Source organism: Schistocerca nitens, chromosome 3, assembly GCF_023898315.1.
Source record: "Schistocerca nitens isolate TAMUIC-IGC-003100 chromosome 3, iqSchNite1.1, whole genome shotgun sequence".
Lineage (NCBI taxonomy): Eukaryota > Metazoa > Arthropoda > Insecta > Orthoptera > Acrididae > Schistocerca > Schistocerca nitens.
This window is the reverse complement of record NC_064616.1, coordinates 749,059,239-749,077,086: the sequence shown is the minus strand read 5'-3', so window position 1 is coordinate 749,077,086 and position 17,848 is coordinate 749,059,239. Positions and strand designations below refer to the sequence as shown.

At 43.9% G+C, this 17,848-nt stretch overlaps 1 protein-coding gene across 3 annotated transcripts in view; it reads left to right on the top strand.

Annotated features, from left to right (window-relative positions):
- LOC126248746 (uncharacterized) overlaps positions 1-17,848 on the top strand; it is a 208,591-nt gene that overhangs the window by 134,168 nt on the left and 56,575 nt on the right. The window contains exon 1 of one of the 3 annotated variants that reach the window (XM_049950077.1): positions 7,435-7,583. The exons of the other annotated variants lie outside the window; for them this stretch is intronic. The gene's annotated coding sequence lies outside the window, so the exon portion shown is untranslated. Of the gene's footprint in view, positions 1-7,434; positions 7,584-17,848 lie in introns of those variants that run through there. 3 annotated transcript variants of the gene reach the window in all.

Sequence of the window (17,848 nt, the reverse complement as noted above, 5' to 3'; positions counted from 1 at the left end):
ATAGTGTAAATAAACGACGATTACCAGTATTTCATAAACGAAAATTTGAACCCCATGTTATTGGCTGTACGAGAAACGCCCAGCAAACTTGTTGAGAACCGTAAATGTTCTGTAACAGAATGTAGGCTTTGTGGAAATGACCAGGTGCGTTACATAAAAGTCACCGTTTGGGCAAATATTATTATTATTATTATTTATCAGAGGATTGCTTGAAACTTGTTATTTACTTTCGTAGATCTACTATCCGTCGCAATTAGATAAGACTGAATGTAAATTCAGGAGGAGTAGCAGTAGAATGGAGGGAAGAATAAGCATAAAATAAAGATGAGGGCGCGCATCACTACATGTGCGGCCGGATTTCCAGTCCAGTTCCTGCCGCCTCCCTCCTTGACAGCGCTTCCGACAAAGTAAGTCATGTGGAACTGCCCAGGACACCTGCAAAGTGAATAGTCCCTTGATCTTGCAAACCTCTCAAATGTCGTCTTCAGTTCAACTTCCGGCACTAGCCACAACGCCCGCTTTCTCCACCCACAACGTAATATGTGTAGAACGATGAAATGAAAAACACGTATTCTAATACTGTATGCAAAGTAGAATTTTCACATAATCAAAAGCTGTGGGAACGTTATTGCCCAAAGCAGATTATTCGTACCGTTTAACGGTTCGCTGCAACCCTTTCGGTATGAAGCTTTCCCAGCAACGACTGGATAAATTATTCAACTATGCAACACCAATGATTACTGACTACTCGCAGTTGCACAGAAAGGAAATGCAAGCAATAAATTTTAAGGAAGTATTTCTAGAAAAACCTACTTGCCAACGAAATCCGATTGACAATGGCCGCGGGTGGCTACGCAGTCTAGTAACATTTGGCCTTCGGAAATCTTCCGGGCAGCAGAGGCACTAGCGGAAGTACGATCCCCGCATTTTAAAGATGGCAGAGGCGGTGAAAAGGTTATTGCACTGTGCTCGTATTGATCTAGCCAAACTGATTTAAGTTGCATTTCATTTGCATAAATCATTTCAGGGATGATAGAACAGTTCTTCCAGCAGGTCAGAGCCGATGTTTTCCTCCACCTGCAATTCACGCTCACCCAAATAAATCACACCCTGTCAGTCTCCTTTTGTATTAAGGCTAAATTAAATTCCAACCTTCCTTCGAACTATTTGTTAGTAAACACACACGAAGTGAGCACTGGTAAAGTATATGCAGATCCGTATGACAGGCAAACAAAGAAAAACTAAGCAGCAACTTCCTTGAAAACTGACGGCACTGAGAAAAACCTACACAAATTCAAGTTTACCGAAAAGAGTGAGGAAACACAATTCAATTACCACACTATAACTCGAGACAAAAAAATAAAGAAAGGAAAGAAGACCAGGATTTAACGTCCTGTCGACGACGTCATTAAGGACGGAGCATAAAATCGAATACCGAAGGGATGGGAAAGGAAACTGGCCATGTTCATTTCAAAGGAACCCTTCCGGCATTTGCTTTAAACGATTTAGACACACCACAGAAAAACTGAGTCTGGGAGGCGAAAGGGGCTGTGAACCACCACATTTCCGGACGTGAGCCCAGTTTCTTAACGCTGCACCACCTCTCTTGCTTTGATGAAACAACACTAGCAATTAACTATCCAGGAAATACGTATTAAAATAGTCTTTATAGTCTCTTTGTGTGGCTTAACGTTCCTCTGACAGTGGGATTACTTAAGGTGGGTATCTTTTTCGGATTTCGTAAGAATGCAGCCGTTGGGAGAAGTACAGGGTTATCCATAAGTACCGTTGGGATTTCAGAAGGCAACTGCATGAAAACGACAAGACTTACCGAAAAAGACACATATTAGTGGATAGAGCGTATCTCCAAGTTTCGATTCGTGATATGCGCAGTGGTATTGTTGCAGATCACACCACTAGGGGCAAGCGTGTCAGAACATGGAGACAAATTATCCGCTTCATGTTGTAGCATCGAACGACGCGCCTGCAGATAGGCAACCCAATCAACGGATTTACTTGACGGGCTGCATTGCGCCTTCCTGCCACAGCGACGGTAATGACTTGCACACACACATTGACGTATTAAAACAGAATTAGAGCTCTCATCATCACGATGACACAAGTAAGGGCATTGCACTTTTTTTTGCGGTATGATGCGGTACCATACCCAGAAAACTACACTCCTGGAAATGGAAAAAAGAACACATTGACACCGGTGTGTCAGACCCACCATACTTGCTCCGGACACTGCGAGAGGGCTGTACAAGCAATGATCACACGCACGGCACAGCGGACACACCAGGAACCGCGGTGTTGGCCGTCGAATGGCGCTAGCTGCGCAGCATTTGTGCACCGCCGCCGTCAGTGTCAGCCAGTTTGCCGTGGCATACGGAGCTCCATCGCAGTCTTTAACACTGGTAGCATGCCGCGACAGCGTGGACGTGAACCGTATGTGCAGTTGTCGGACTTTGAGCGAGGGCGTATAGTGGGCATGCGGGAGGCCGGGTGGACGTACCGCCGAATTGCTCAACACGTGGGGCGTGAGGTCTCCACAGTACATCGATGTTGTCGCCAGTGGTCGGCGGAAGGTGCACGTGCCCGTCGACCTGGGACCGGACCGCAGCGACGCACGGATGCACGCCAAGACCGTAGGATCCTACGCAGTGCCGTAGGGGACCGCACCGCCACTTCCCAGAAAATTAGGGACACTGTTGCTCCTGGGGTATCGGCGAGGACCATTCGCAACCGTCTCCATGAAGCTGGGCTACGGTCCCGCACACCGTTAGGCCGTCTTCCGCTCACGCCCCAACATCGTGCAGCCCGCCTCCAGTGGTGTCGCGACAGGCGTGAATGGAGGGACGAATGGAGACGTGTCGTCTTCAGCGATGAGAGTCGCTTCTGCCTTGGTGCCAATGATGGTCGTATGCGTGTTTGGCGCCGTGCAGGTGAGCGCCACAATCAGGACTGCATACGACCGAGGCACACAGGGCCAACACCCGGCATCATGGTGTGGGGAGCGATCTCCTACACTGGCCGTACACCACTGGTGATCGTCGAGGGGACACTGAATAGTGCATGGTGCATCCAAACCGTCATCGAACCCATCGTTCTACCATTCCTAGACCGGCAAGGGAACTTGCTGTTCCAACAGGACAATGCACGTCCGCATGTATCCCGTGCCACCCAACGTGCTCTAGAAGGTGTAAGTCAACTACCCTGGCCAGCAAGATCTCCGGATCTGTCCCCCATTGAGCATGTTTGGGACTGGATGAAGCGTCGTCTCACGCGGTCTGCACGTCCAGCACGAACGCTGGTCCAACTGAGGCGCCAGGTGGAAATGGCATGGCAAGCCGTTCCACAGGACTACATCCAGCATCTCTACGATCGTCTCCATGGGAGAATAGCAGCCTGCATTGCTGCGAAAGGTGGATATACACTGTACTAGTGCCGACATTGTGCATGCTCTGTTGCCTGTGTCTATGTGCCTGTGGTTCTGTCAGTGTGATCATGTGATGTATCTGACCCCAGGAATGTGTCAATAAAGTTTCCCCTTCCTGGGACAATGAATTCACGGTGTTCTTATTTCAATTTCCAGGAGTGTATTATGCCAACTGGCTCTGGCTGCGGAAGCCTATACAATAACATTAACATCCCAAATGCAGGTACTGTTTTGTTTGTGTTGTTATTGACAAGATTGACGGTTACAGAATACCAGAGTGTATTTTAAGGAAACAGGTGTATTAGTTTATATTGAGAAGTGAATATTTTCGTTCGTAATTAAATTTCCTTTAGTGTCTGTAGGACGATCAGAACAAAATCAAATCGGTTTGATCGAGGGACTGCATAATGCTACGCTCTTTTTAGAGAAATCTTCAATCATCTCCGATAACCTCGATATGAATCTTCACTCTTCACTTCTAAGGAACCATAGGCGGTGTAGACTGGTCGTATCGAGGTATTCTTCCCCAGAATTTTAACACCTAACACGCAGGTGCTTTGGGCGTAGTTTCTGTCGATATAGCACTAGCCAAAAACTCCAACTAATATCAATACAATACTTGTAATACGGCAGTTATATATCTTCACTTTAATACACCAATCGTTTCAATTGTTCAAACTGCCAGATCGGTCGCACGTAGAACATTTGACAAGAACGATTCTATCGCACCAATCTTAAAGATAAATACGGGGTGATTATAATTAAAGTTAATCTTTCAAACCGCTGTAGAAATAACACCACTCGTCAGAATGACGTCAAATTGCAACGCAGTGATATCAGAGAAGGGGGAAAACGTATGGCAGAAGAAAAATAAATAATAACAAAATGCAGCAATAGATGGTGCTGTAAGCATCATAGACGTTAAACAAACTGTACTACTTAGTGTGCATGGGTGTACAGGTGTGATAACATAAGCCCATCCACTACGGCAAGGTCATATGACATCGGATGGGAAAAAGTCTGTTTTTAATAGTACTGCGGCCAAAAAACGCATACAAAGCTTCAATCACATCGGTTTTTAATTATCCTTAGGCCAAAAACCGCATAAAAAGCATCAATCAAAATCAAATCGGATTATTAATTTCCGTGTGACTGGCGCAAAACATGTTCAATATGCTGTCCACCGTTTTCTGCAACAAGTTGAAATCGAGAAACAGCATGTTCCACAACTGATCGAACTGTTTCCGGGGTCACGTTCAGAATGTGTTGCGCAATGCGTGCCGTCAATACAGTTAAGTTTGCAATTGGAACACTGAACACAACATCTTTCAGATAGCCCCACAGCCAGAAGCGACGCGGATTAAGATCAGGTGATTGGGACGGCCAGGCTGTAGGGAAATGGCGGCTGATAATTCTAGCATTTCCAAAATGGTGCTGCAGCAGCTGCTTAACTGGATTTGCAATGTGCGCAGGTGCGCCATCTTGCATAAAAATGATACCATCCACACATCCACGCTGTTGGAGAGCTGGAATGACGTGGTTGCGCAAAAGACACTCACAGCACTTACCAGTGATGGTACAGGTAACAGGACTGGAAGCACCTGTCTCTTCGAAAAACTATGGCCCTATGATAAATGATGCCGTAAAACCGCACCAGACAGTGACCTTTTCAAGATTAAGTGGTATAGGTTGATTTGCGTGTGGATTTTTCCTTGCCCATATTCGACAATTCTGTGTATTGACATATCCTGTCAGATGTAAGTGGGCTTCGTCTGTCCAGAAAATCTTCCACGGCCAATCATTGTCCACTTCCGAGCGAGCAAGAAATTCTAAAGCAAAGGTCTCTGTTGCTGGCAGGTCAACACGAAACAACTCGTGCACATGGGTAATTTTGAATGGATAGCAAAGAAGGGTGTTTCGTAGGATTTTACGCACCGTGCTCACGGGTATGTCGAATGTTCGGGCAATTCTCCGTGCACTACACGTTTGCACACCACCACTCGTCTCCTCCTGCATTGTTGTGGCCACTGCTTCCACTGACGTTGAATCAATTTGCGGAACTTCTGCAGAGCAACGTGTGCACAGCTTTACAAGCAGAGCGCGATCCTGCATTTAGACAGTCATGGTGAACGTCGCAGACGTGTACCCGGCGGGTTTATGCCAACTTCAATAGGTCATGCACATGACAGGTGTTTTCATTTACGTATTCTTACACATACAGCGCCATCTAGTGATCAATTTACACACTATTTTTTTTCTTCTGCCATACGTTTCCGCCCTTCTGCGATAATATTCCGTTGCAATTTGACGTCATTCTGACCAGTGGTGTTATTTCTTCAGCGTTTTGAATGTTTAACTTTAATTATAATCACGCTGTATATGACGCTATTTAAGAGAGTTACGGAAATGTTTATTTGCTCACTGCCAATCAATTTTACATAAACTTTCCTTTTATTTTCTAGTTTTATTTGTTTATTTTTATCTTCGGCGCGTTGAACGCTTGTTACAACAGACTACACAGATACAGGTGCCGCAGTAATTAAAAATACTGGACTCGTAGTCAGGAGGATCAGGGTTGAAATCCACCTCCGGCCATCGCAATGTACCGGGTGATCAAAAAGTCAGTATAAATTTCAAAACTGAAATAATGTAGATACAGAGGTACAAATTGACACATACGCTTGGAATGACATGGGGTCTTATTAGAACCAAAAAAATACAAACGCTCAAAAAATGTCCGACAGATGGCGCTTCATCTGATCAGAATAGCAATAATTAGCATAACAAAGTGAGACAAAGCAAAGATGATGTTCTTTACAGGAAATGCTCAATATGTCCACCATCATTCCTCAACAATAGCTGTAGTCGAGGAATAATGTTGTGAACAGCACTGTAAAGCATGTCCGGGGTTATGGTGAGGCATTGGCGTCGGATGTTGTCTTTCAGCATCCCTAGAGATGTCGGTCGATCACGATACACTTGCGACTTCAGGTAACCCCAAAGCCAATAATCGCACGGACTGAGGTCTGGGGACCTGGGAGGTCAAGCATGACGAAAGTGGCGGCTGAGCACACGATCATCACCAAACGACGCGAGCAAGAGATCTTTCACGCGTCTAGCAATATGGGATGGAGAGCCATCCTGCATAAACATCGTACGTTCCAGCAGGTGTTTATCAGCCAGGCTGGGGATGATGCGATTCTGTAACATATCGGCGTACCTCTCACCTGTCCAGCGCCATTTGTTGGACATTTTGTGAACTTTGTTTTTTTTTTCCTAATAAAACCCCATGTCATTCCAAGCATGTGTGTCAATTTTTACCTCTCTATCTACGTTATTCCGTGGTTTACTAAGTTTTCAAATTTATACTGACTTTTTGATCACCCTGTATATTTTTCGTAGTTACCACAAATCACATGAGAGAAGTACTATGATGATTCTTTGAACCCCCTTCTATATTCCTTCCCACTTTTATCCAAAGAAGCTGTTGTTCCGTATCTAATAAACTCGACGTCCACAGAACGGTTAACTTTGTCGTACGTCTTACACCATATTAGACTGTTTTGATTATCAAAACGAATACCAAAGAGACTAAGGCACGATACCGCATTTTATCAGTGATCTATATCGATTTTCAATGTTCACCACCTCCATAACTACCTCCAGTCAAAAGGAGGTCTAGTGAAACAACCCGGTGTCAGTTTTTGGAGTAGCCGTTGCCATGTGATGTGACAACGAATCATCACCTACGAAGAATTGTGAATAACACAACCAGTTACATACAGGTAACGATTCCAAAAAGAAAGACGACTGGAACTGCGTGTCGTTAGGTAGGAAGTTAATGCAGGTGATGCATGATGCATTAGTCGGCGCAGCTGTGAATAAAAAACCAGGGCTGCGAGCAGAGCTGGCTGGCAAGTCGCCGGCGACCTCGCTGCAGAGTGCCGCTCCCAAGGCCGAAGGCCGGCAATCGAAAGCGTGCGACGTGCAACCAAGCAAGCAGTGTGGCCAGTGCAACGTGGCAGGTCGGCTCGCACGTGCCAAGGCGCTGCAGATGTGCGGCGCCTGACATCGCCGACTGGCGCCGGCTGCCATCCAGCGAGAGTGTAACCTACTGCCATTCAGCGCTACAGGCTCCAGTGTGGTAACGCGCAGTCCCTTACTCGCTTCTCAACTAACAGCCTATTGCCATCGATCTATGCTTTGAATAAATCAGCAATCAGCCCCTTAATATTATTAATATTTGTGTAATACTTCCTTATTGGCCATTCCAGTAAATATGGCCTCTCAAATTCATAACTTATGATGCGTCTTCGCTACTGTGAAACATCTCTTCTACCGCAAGCTCTTTGATATTCCGAATCACCTACAGAATCTAACAAAGAAATGAAGACACATTCCTCTGTTATTTCCCATGAATATATCATGCCGTAAACATCTTTTAGCGTTGTTACTCGTCGGGCTGACAGGAAATGAGGCTGCTGACCCTGTTGCCAAGGCTGCATTTCACCTACTCCGGCCTGATAGATCTTCCGTTCCTTCGGATTATCTCCGTGTTGCCGTCCGTCGGCAGATGGCGTCACTTTGGCATCACCACTGCTCTTCTCTTCACGGGAACAAGATCCAGGGAATTATCCCTCTCCCAACGGCTTGGCCGACCTCCTCTTGGCCTTCTCGTCGCGAGGTTTCGTATTGGGCACTGTCAGTTTAGCCATCGTCATTTGTTAAGTGGTGATAATCATAGAAATTCTCGATTTCCAGAACGGATGAACTATCTACAGGGTGTTTCAAAAATGACCGGTATATTTGAAACGGCAATAAAAACTAAACGAGCAGTACATTTTCAGGCAGACAAACTTTCGAAATTGCAATAGTTACAATTTTCAACAACAGATGGCGCTGCGGTCTGGGAAACTCTATAGTACGATATTTTCCACATATCCACCATGCGTAGCAATAATATGGCGTAGTCTCTGAATGAAATTACCCGAAACCTTTGACAACGTGTCTGGCGGAATGGCTTCACATGCAGATGAGATGTACTGCTTCAGCTGTTCAATTGTTTCTGGATTCTGGCGGTACACCTGGTCTTTCAAGTGTCCCCACAGAAAGAAGTCACAGGGGTTCATGTCTGGCGAATAGGGAGGCCAATCCACGCCGCCTCCTGTATGTTTCGGATAGCCCAAAGCAATCACACGATCATCGAAATATTCATTCAGGAAATTAAAGACGTCGGCCGTGCGATGTGGCCGGGCACCATCTTGCATAAACCACGAGGTGTTCGCAGTGTCGTCTAAGGCGGTTTGTACCGCCACAAATTCACGAAGAATGTCCAGATAGCGTGATGCAGTAATCGTTTCGGATCTGAACAATGGGCCAATGATTCCTTTGGAAGACATGGCGGCCCAGACCAGTACTTTTTGAGGATGCAGGGACGATGGGACTGCAACATGGGGCTTTTCGGTTCCCCATATGCGCCAGTTCTGTTTATTGACGAAGCCGTCCAGGTAAAAATAAGCTTCGTCAGTAAACCAAATGCTGCCCACATGCATATCGCCGTCATCAATCCTGTGCACTATATCGTTAACGAATGTCTCTCGTGCAGCAATGGTAGCGGCGCTGAGGGGTTGCCGCGTTTGAATTTTGTATGGATAGAGGTGTAAACTCTGGCGCATGAGACGCTACGTGGACGTTGGCGTCATTTGGACCGCAGCTGCAACACGGCGAACGGAAACGCGAGGCCGCTGTTGGATCACCTGCTGCACTAGCTGCGCGTTGCCCTCTGTGGTTGCCGTACGCGGTCGCCCTACCTTTCCAGCACGTTCATCCGTCACGTTCCCAGTCCGTTGAAATTTATCAAACAGATCCTTTATTGTATCGCTTTTCGGTCCTTTGGTTACATTAAACCTCCGTTGAAAACTTCGTCTTGTTGCAACAACACTGTGTTCTAGGCGGTGGAATTCCAACACCAGAAAAATCCTCTGTTCTAAGGAATAAACCATGTTGTCTACAGCACACTTGCACGTTGTGAACAGCACACGCTTACAGCAGAAAGACGACATACAGAATGGCGCACCCACAGACTGCGTTGTCTTCTATATCTTTCACATCACTTGCAGCGCCATCTGTTGTTGAAAAGTGTAACTACTGTAATTTCGAAAGTTTGTCCGCCTGAAAATGTACTGTTGTCCCAAGCATATTGCACCAAACGGTGTATTTCTATCGCTGCTCGTTTATTTTTTATTGCCGTTTCAAATATACCGGTCATTTTTGAAACACCCTGTATATACATAATTAAGTTTGTGTAGAACCCTCGGTGCCCAAGTCCCTCTCTCACTTATCCCCATATTTTCCATTCATTGCATCTACCGTTTGGCGTTGGATGCCTCTGTAACTGTCTAATGAAAAACTAGAAATATGGAGGAAATTGGTAGCCCCGTACAAGGTAAAGCTGTCATCAGCTCGAAAGTTAGTTGAATACCGTGGTGTTTTACTAGGCATAGTACTATTGGTCATGGTATCCCTTTGTCTTCCTCCCATCTTTGAACTGATCGACCGGTCAGTTATAGGGTAACTTACAGCTTTCTATGGTTCGACGAAAGAAGTAGCTTACAAAACGCTTGTTCGTCCGATTCTTGAGTATTGCTCATCAGTATGGGACCCTTACCAGGTTGGATTAATAGAAGAGATAGACATGATCCAGCGAAAAGCAGCGCGATTCGTCATGGGGACATTTAGTCAGCGCGAGAGCGTTACGGAGATGCTGAACAAGCTCCAGTGGCGGACACTTCAAGAAAGGCGTTACGCAATACGGAGAGGTTTATTATCGAAATTACGAGAGAGCACATTCCGGGAAGAGATGGGCAACATATTACTACCGCCCACATATATCTCGCGTAATGATCACAACGAAAAGATCCGAGAAATTAGAGCAAATACGGAGACTTACAAGCAGTCGTTCTTCCCACGCACAATTCGTGAATGGAACAGGGAAGGGGGGATCAGATAGTGGTACAATAAGTACCCTCCGCCACACACCGTATGGTGGCTCGCGGAGTATAGATGTAGATGTAGATGTAGATGAACTGGGGAATGTTTTAACAACTTTGTTAATAATACGATGCGGCTGGTGCCTTAAATCAATACTCACTGAGTGTCATCACAAAGAAAATAAATTAACCGAGGACTCTCAGACTATATATAACTTTTTTATGATAAATGTTACGAAGTAAAAGTGAAACATTCAATTTTTTGTTTTTTGTTATTCATATCCTCGTCTCAGTACCATCAAACATACACAAATTAAAAGTATATAGTAATTAAAATGCCATATATTTACGCCAACATTTTGCTACGCAACTGCGTTTCCGTTGCATAAAGGAGTTTATCTTCAGTACTGAAAGTTTGGTGCAGCGTGTGCTGGAGCATACGTTTCGTTGTGCTTTGATGTCCTCCACGTTTGTATTTTGTAATATTTTCCGGTGTTACTAGCTTTGTTCGATTTAAAATAGCAGAATGTGCGTGAGACATATCTTGCAAAGTACGATTTTACATTTTTATACAATTTGAGTTATACTTTTCCGTTTTTAAAAAGCATTCTTCCTATTCATTTTACTGATAGCAAGTAGCGCTACCATGCATAAATGTGTCTTTGAGTCTGGTATTAAGCCTCAGTTATAATTTTCCCCTGAGCGTATCCTCCACAAATCAGATGTTCCACTTTTAATTGTGAATCTATATTTCCATCTTAAGTCACCATACAACACGTAGCAGAGGGTGAATTATCTGCCCGCTTCATTTTAGCGGATTCCTGTTCCATTCGAAGTCGACGCATGGGAAAAACAGCTTTTGTCGCTTACTTGTATAGAGTCGAATTTTTCCAGTATACTGTCACAGACATTACGCGAGATGTGTACGGGAGGAAGTAATATATATCTCTATGCGTTTTGGAATGCACATTCCAGTAACTAAAGAGAAAACCTTTATATAACGCACTAGTCATTCCTTTGACATCTTCACCCGTGTATTAGTGAGCCTTTCTATGACGCTAATTATACAAACAACTCACGGATGAAAATGCTCTTCTTTGAATCGTCTCTATATTTTGTTATTTTGAACTTTTGTTGCACGTGTGAAGACTTCAGCAACTTCATTTTTTTTGACGATAAAATATAGATAGGTAAATTATATGTGGTACATTACGCACTAAAGAGTGTACTCTCAGCGTTTATATTCATTGGTTAAAGGTGAAGTACAAGCGATGAAAAGGAAGAAGTACAACTTTGACGGAGAACTTTATGAATCGTTGTTCATTTTTCCATGATTCTGATGTTTTTCTCGGATTTTAATGATATTTGCAGGACTTATTTAGTGGCGCAGGAACGAAAATTAATACCTACGTTTTGAAATTTTGCAAATCGGAGTTTTGGCGATAATTCTCCAGGAAATAATTACACGGAGATAAAATAACTTTCACATCTGTTGAAAAATAGTAGTTTTTATACGTGAATCAAATAGAAACTCTGTTGATGTTTGGAAAATTTTAATTAAATATTTGTCTCTTTTTTTCCGGAACACGAGTTAGTCTATATTGGTTTCACTTGACAGTTTGGTTTATAATTGCCAGATAATTCTTGTTTTATACGAAAATGGAAAAGTGGAGGGCAGAATTTTAAAAATTATGTCTTTCAATCGTTAGGATAACCAATTGATGGTTCCTAAATCTGCAGCACACTACAGTCATTGGTCACAGCGTGATTAAATAACGAACTTTACTTTTCTCCTAGTTAACCATGTATATACTGTATTTGTGCAGAAAATGACGTGCAAGTACGCAGAAAACTATCCTATTCTGGTAAGCAACTCAGTTAACTAATACGGTGTATCTACAATCTTAGGTGCAAAGAATCATTCAGTAAAAATTGAAATTTCAAACAAAAACTTCACTGTCATAGCGTTTGTGGATTTGTCAATGAAACTTGAACTTTTGTGTACGAATTTGATTTCTCTGAGGTTACTATTTTATGGAGTAAAAATTTATTATAAGAACGAAAAAACTCAGATAGCACGATTGAGTGGTTACTATAGTAAAAATGTCACCCTGTTCGCGGATAAAAACCCTAAACCTCCTAAGTGTTCCGAGTGGGTGCCCCCTTGAACGTTTCCATGTCACGCCCTTTTTACTGTTTCATTTCGCTTGTTTTTGAAACATAGCACTCAGCAATAACAACAATCACTCTTGCCGAAGACGCCTTTAAAAATAAATAAATAAATAAAACCTTACTTGGATCATGTATATAATCTGAGCTCATGTGAGGAATACAACATTTCGCCTATGTTTTCCGTTCCATTAAGAAATGGTGTTCCGTGTTTTTTTATCGCAACTTTCTTTCGTCCCATATAAATGGCTGTAATATTATTCAGTGGAGAATCTGACAGTGATGTAGTTAAAACACGATATTTTTCTTTTGAAAACGGAAGACGGAAGGAAGATTAGGGTTTAACGCCCTGTCGACACGCTCCTATTCAGGAAGATGGCGAAGTAAATCGGCTGTGTGCTTTTCAAAGAAACTGTCCCGGCATTTGCCTTAAGCGATATAGGGAAACCACAGAAAACCGAAATCTGGGTGGCTTAAAGTGGGATTGAACCGTCATTCCTCCGAATGCAAGTTCCGTGCCTTACCATTGCGTCATCTCCCTCGATACTTTTCCATTGATCCACTACTGGACAAAATAGATTTAAAATTTTGAAACATTCGTCTGATAAAAACAAAAGATATAACATGCGCTACTAATGGTAATGACGGAAGCTATTGAAGTTTCAGGTTAAGAGCAACTACATTCCTGCAAAAGTGCTGTATTTTATGATGTCACTCCGATCTGCAAAGAAGCTTTCTTTGCACCGAGGCTACTACAGCCGTTCGTATTTCATTACTTAAAAATACTAATCAGCAGTTCTCTGCCACTGAAATCAACAAGACATTGACATATTAGCTGCCAAATGACTTCAGACAACCGATTTCTAATATGTTAGAGCTTATTGTGACAGGAAAGCTAGAGAAGAAATAATATTTGTCATGCAGGCTTCGAAAATATGAATGAGATGATAGGGAGATGATAATTTTAAAATGTCAACGTACTTCGAGAAGTGAATGTGAAACGTCCCCTTTGAACAATTATACAGGACTGTGCTTAACCTGACACACAATATTTTTAGCGCAACGCAATCTGACTTTCAAAAATCCCTACAAAAGAATGGCCCTGACTAACATTAACCTATACCTTTCACAAATCACTTACCTCACAAAAAATCTTCGTTACTCGAACTACTGCAAAACAGCGAGCGTCACTACTGCTAGCTAAATAAAAGATTCAAACGACGGAAGGCACTAACTACTGATAGGCATAGTTAGGAAATGAAAGATTTTAGTAGAGAACAAACAATGTATTTACCTTAATAGTGTTGAAACATCATAATATACATAACAGATCTTGACATCCAGTGTTACAAATTTCCAAACTCCGCCATCTCTCTCCCCACATCCACCACTGCTGGCGGCTCACCTCCAATTGCGCAACGCTACGCGCTGTTCACATCCAGCTGCCGCTGCCCAACACTACAAAGGCAGACAACAATGCAAACTAGCCACAGACTGCACACAGCACAGCCAGTGATTTTCATACAGAGCGCTACGTAACGTTGCCAATAAGAAAACATAAAACAGCACAGCCAGTGATTTTCATACAGAGCGCTACGTAACGTTGCCAATAAGAAAACATAAACAGCCTACTTACAAATGATTCCGGTCTCTACAACTTCACAAATTTGCAGTGGCTAGTTAGAAAGCAGTGCCTCCTGTCGTCTTCTCCTTCATTAAGTTAGTGATATAGGAATCATGAATTTGGCGCACTTCCGCAAACATTATATACGTCACCATTTCCTGCATCCTACATCAACAGATGGCAGCACTGTATAAGTTTAAAAACTATCTGTCATTGACGTATCCATAAGGCAGTGTTCTGTAACTGAATTACGTACTGCAGAAGGTGAAAAGCCCAATCGCATTCGTGAAAAGCTGAAAAAGATATATAAGACAGTGTTCTGTAACTGAATTACTTACTGCATTCGTGGAACGCTGAAGAAGGTGTATGGAGATGCTACGGTGGACATTAGCACCGTCACACAAAGGGTTCCACTCTGTGGAGAAGCTGAAAGTTAGGTGGTGCAACATGGAGCGATCGGCCAGCGAATGCAATGCGACAGGGTGCACAATAAACTGTAATACGTCAAAACTCTCAAGAAGTTGGAAGCACGCCTTCAGCGAGTTCTCCCATTTAACGTTACAGCTGATGTTGTTCTGTTGCACGATAGTGCAAAACCACACGCCAGTCGCTTCAATACTGGCCAAATTGTAAACATTGGGTAGAGAGGCTTGCCTCTTCCAACATACAGCACTGACCTTGTGCCATCAAACTTCCAACTGTTCGGTCCGCTCAGAGAAGTTCATCGGGGCATTCTGTGCACCTTTGGCTGAGGAAGCAGAACCATAATTTACATCCTCTTATTTCAAGGCGGAAAAAAAACTATGGATTTAGATGGTAAAATAAAAAGTAGGAGACATTACTTTCTGACTGACCCTCCTAGTATTTGTTGTTCGGAATGCCAACAGTTCGTATTAGCTGACATTGGTAATGATCAGGACACACCATACCATCACATCATCCAACTGTCTTGTATGGCTATCCAAAGAGTATGAGGGAAATACATGTATATGACCGTCACTGCAACCAATAATAAGCGGATCTTGTCAGTCAACACGACCAACGCCGACATGCATTATATTGGTTGTACTCGTGTGCTTATGGTACCCTGACACGTCTAAGATTCAGTGTTATCTTTCACCATTGTCTTTGGAACGTTATAGGTCTGCGCGACGGACAATGAACTTGATGTTAGTAGTGCCATAGGTTAATTAGGGGTGCCTTAGGTTATCTTCGGCGATCGCGATCCATGCCGATTGCTTACCTCTCTACAGCGACCAACAATCTTACCATTCATCCAACAGTCTTATGATACTACATCCCAAGAAGATAAGGCCGACTACGTGATGACCGAGCGAGGTGGCGCAGTGGTTAGACACTGGACTCGCATTCGGGAGGACGACGGTTCAATCCCGCCTCCGACCATCCTGATTTAGGTTTTCCGTGATTTCCCTAGATCGCTCCAGGCAAATGCCGGGATGGTTCCTTTCAAAGGGCACGGCCGAATTCCTTCCCCGTCCTTCCCCAACCCGATGAGACCGATGACCTCGCTGTCTGGTCTCCTTCCCCAAAACAACCCAACTACGTGATGCTTAAAACGTTCAAGACTTGTTCGTAGCGCAGCAATATAACCCTTTCCTTGGCATACTCGTTCGGAAGATTGTCGCCATGGAAACGTAGTTTCTGGTCACTTGTCAATTGGTTCCTCAATATCCCTGGCCGTTGAGTCGAAGCAGTATCAAAGAAACAACTCAAAACAGCCCTTGAGTTCGCTTAAAGTTTTTATTTCCGCTCATGGCAGCTTTAGATCATATTGATTTCGTTCACTCACGCAAATTTACCTTTCGATCACTTTGTCATAGAAAGGAAGAAAGGTTAAGGTTTCACGTCCCACTGACGCCGAGGTAAGTAGAAAGCGAGCACGGGTTCAGTTGCACAATTACGGGGAAGAAAAAGACAATGACTCCCTTAAGGAACCACGCCAGCATTTGCCTAAAGTGATCTGGGAAAATCATGGAAAAACTATATAAGATGGCCGGCCTGTAATTCCAAGACGTTCAAAATACGAATTCAGTTTCAAGCTATAAGCCATTTCGCTCTCTCTACCTTTGTGGTGTGGCAGGGATTCGACCATCGATGTGCAACTGTGCACTCATCAATGTCTGCGTCACACACTGCTCACGACAAAATCACACTAAGTCTGGTTGGAAGGACATCAGCTCCTACGCTTCTCTAAACCAGAGTAGGAGATGAGTCTGGTTATGACATCCTGAATACAGAATCAAGCTTTCATAAATATGTGCAACACGATGAGCAGCCAGCATGAATTTTTCAGGTACTTAGTGTGACATGAGTCTATATGTCCAGCGACGTCAGTATACAGGGTGTTACAAAAAGGTACGACCAAACTTTCAGGAAACATTCCTCACACACAAAGAAAGAAAATATTTTATGTGGAGATGTGTCCGGAAACGCTTACTTTCCATGTTAGAGCTTATTTTATTACTTCTCTTCAAATCACATTAATCATGGAATGGAAACACACAGCAACAGAAAGTACCAGCGTGACTTCAAACACTTTGTTACAGGAAATGTTCAAAATGTCCTCCGTTAGCGAGGATACATACATCCACCCTCCGTCGCATGGTATGCGCTGATGCAGCCCTGGAGAATGGCGTATCACAGCCGTCCACAATACGAGCACGAAGAGTCTCTACATTTGGTACCGGGGTTGCGTAGACAAGAGCTTCCAAATGCCCCATAAATGAATGTCAAGAGGGTTTAGGTCAGGAGAGCGTGGAGGCCATGGAATTGGTCCGCCTCTACCAATCCATCGGTCACCGAATCTGTTGTTGAGAAGCGTACGAACACTTCGACTGAAATGTGCAGGAGCTCCATCATGCATGAACCACATGTAGTGTCGTACTTGTAAAGGCACATGTTCTAGCAGCACAGGTATAGTATCCCGTATGAAATCATGATAACGTGCTCCATTCAGAGTAGGTGGAAGAACATGGGGCTAAATCAAGACATCACCAACAATGCCTGCCCAAACGTTCACAGAAAATCTGTGTTGATGACGTGATTGCACAATTGCGTGCGGATTCTCGTCAGCCCACACATGTTGATTGTGAAAATTTACAATTTGATCACGTTAGAATGAAATCTGTAAAGAGAACATTTGCACTGAAATGAGTATTGACACATTGTTGGATGAACCATTCGCAGAAGTGTACCCGTGGAGGCCAATCAGCTGCTGATAGTGCCTGCACACGCTCTACATGGTACGGAAACAACTGGTTCTCCCGTAGCACTCTCCATACAGTGACGTGGTCAACGTTACCTTGTACAGCAGCAACTTCTCTGACGCTGACATTAGGGTTATCGTCAACTGCACGAAGAATTGCCTCGTCCATTGCAGGTGTCCTCGTCGTTCTAGGTCTTCCCCAGTCGCGAGTCATAGGCTTAATGTTCCGTGCTCCCTAAGGCGCCGATCAATTGCTTCGAACGTCTTCCTGTCGGGACACCTTCGTTCTGGAAATCTGTCTCGATACAAACGTACTGCGCCACGGCTATTGCCCCGTGCTAATCCATACATCAAATGGGCATCTGCCAACTCCGCATTTGTAAACATTGCTGCTACGGTCG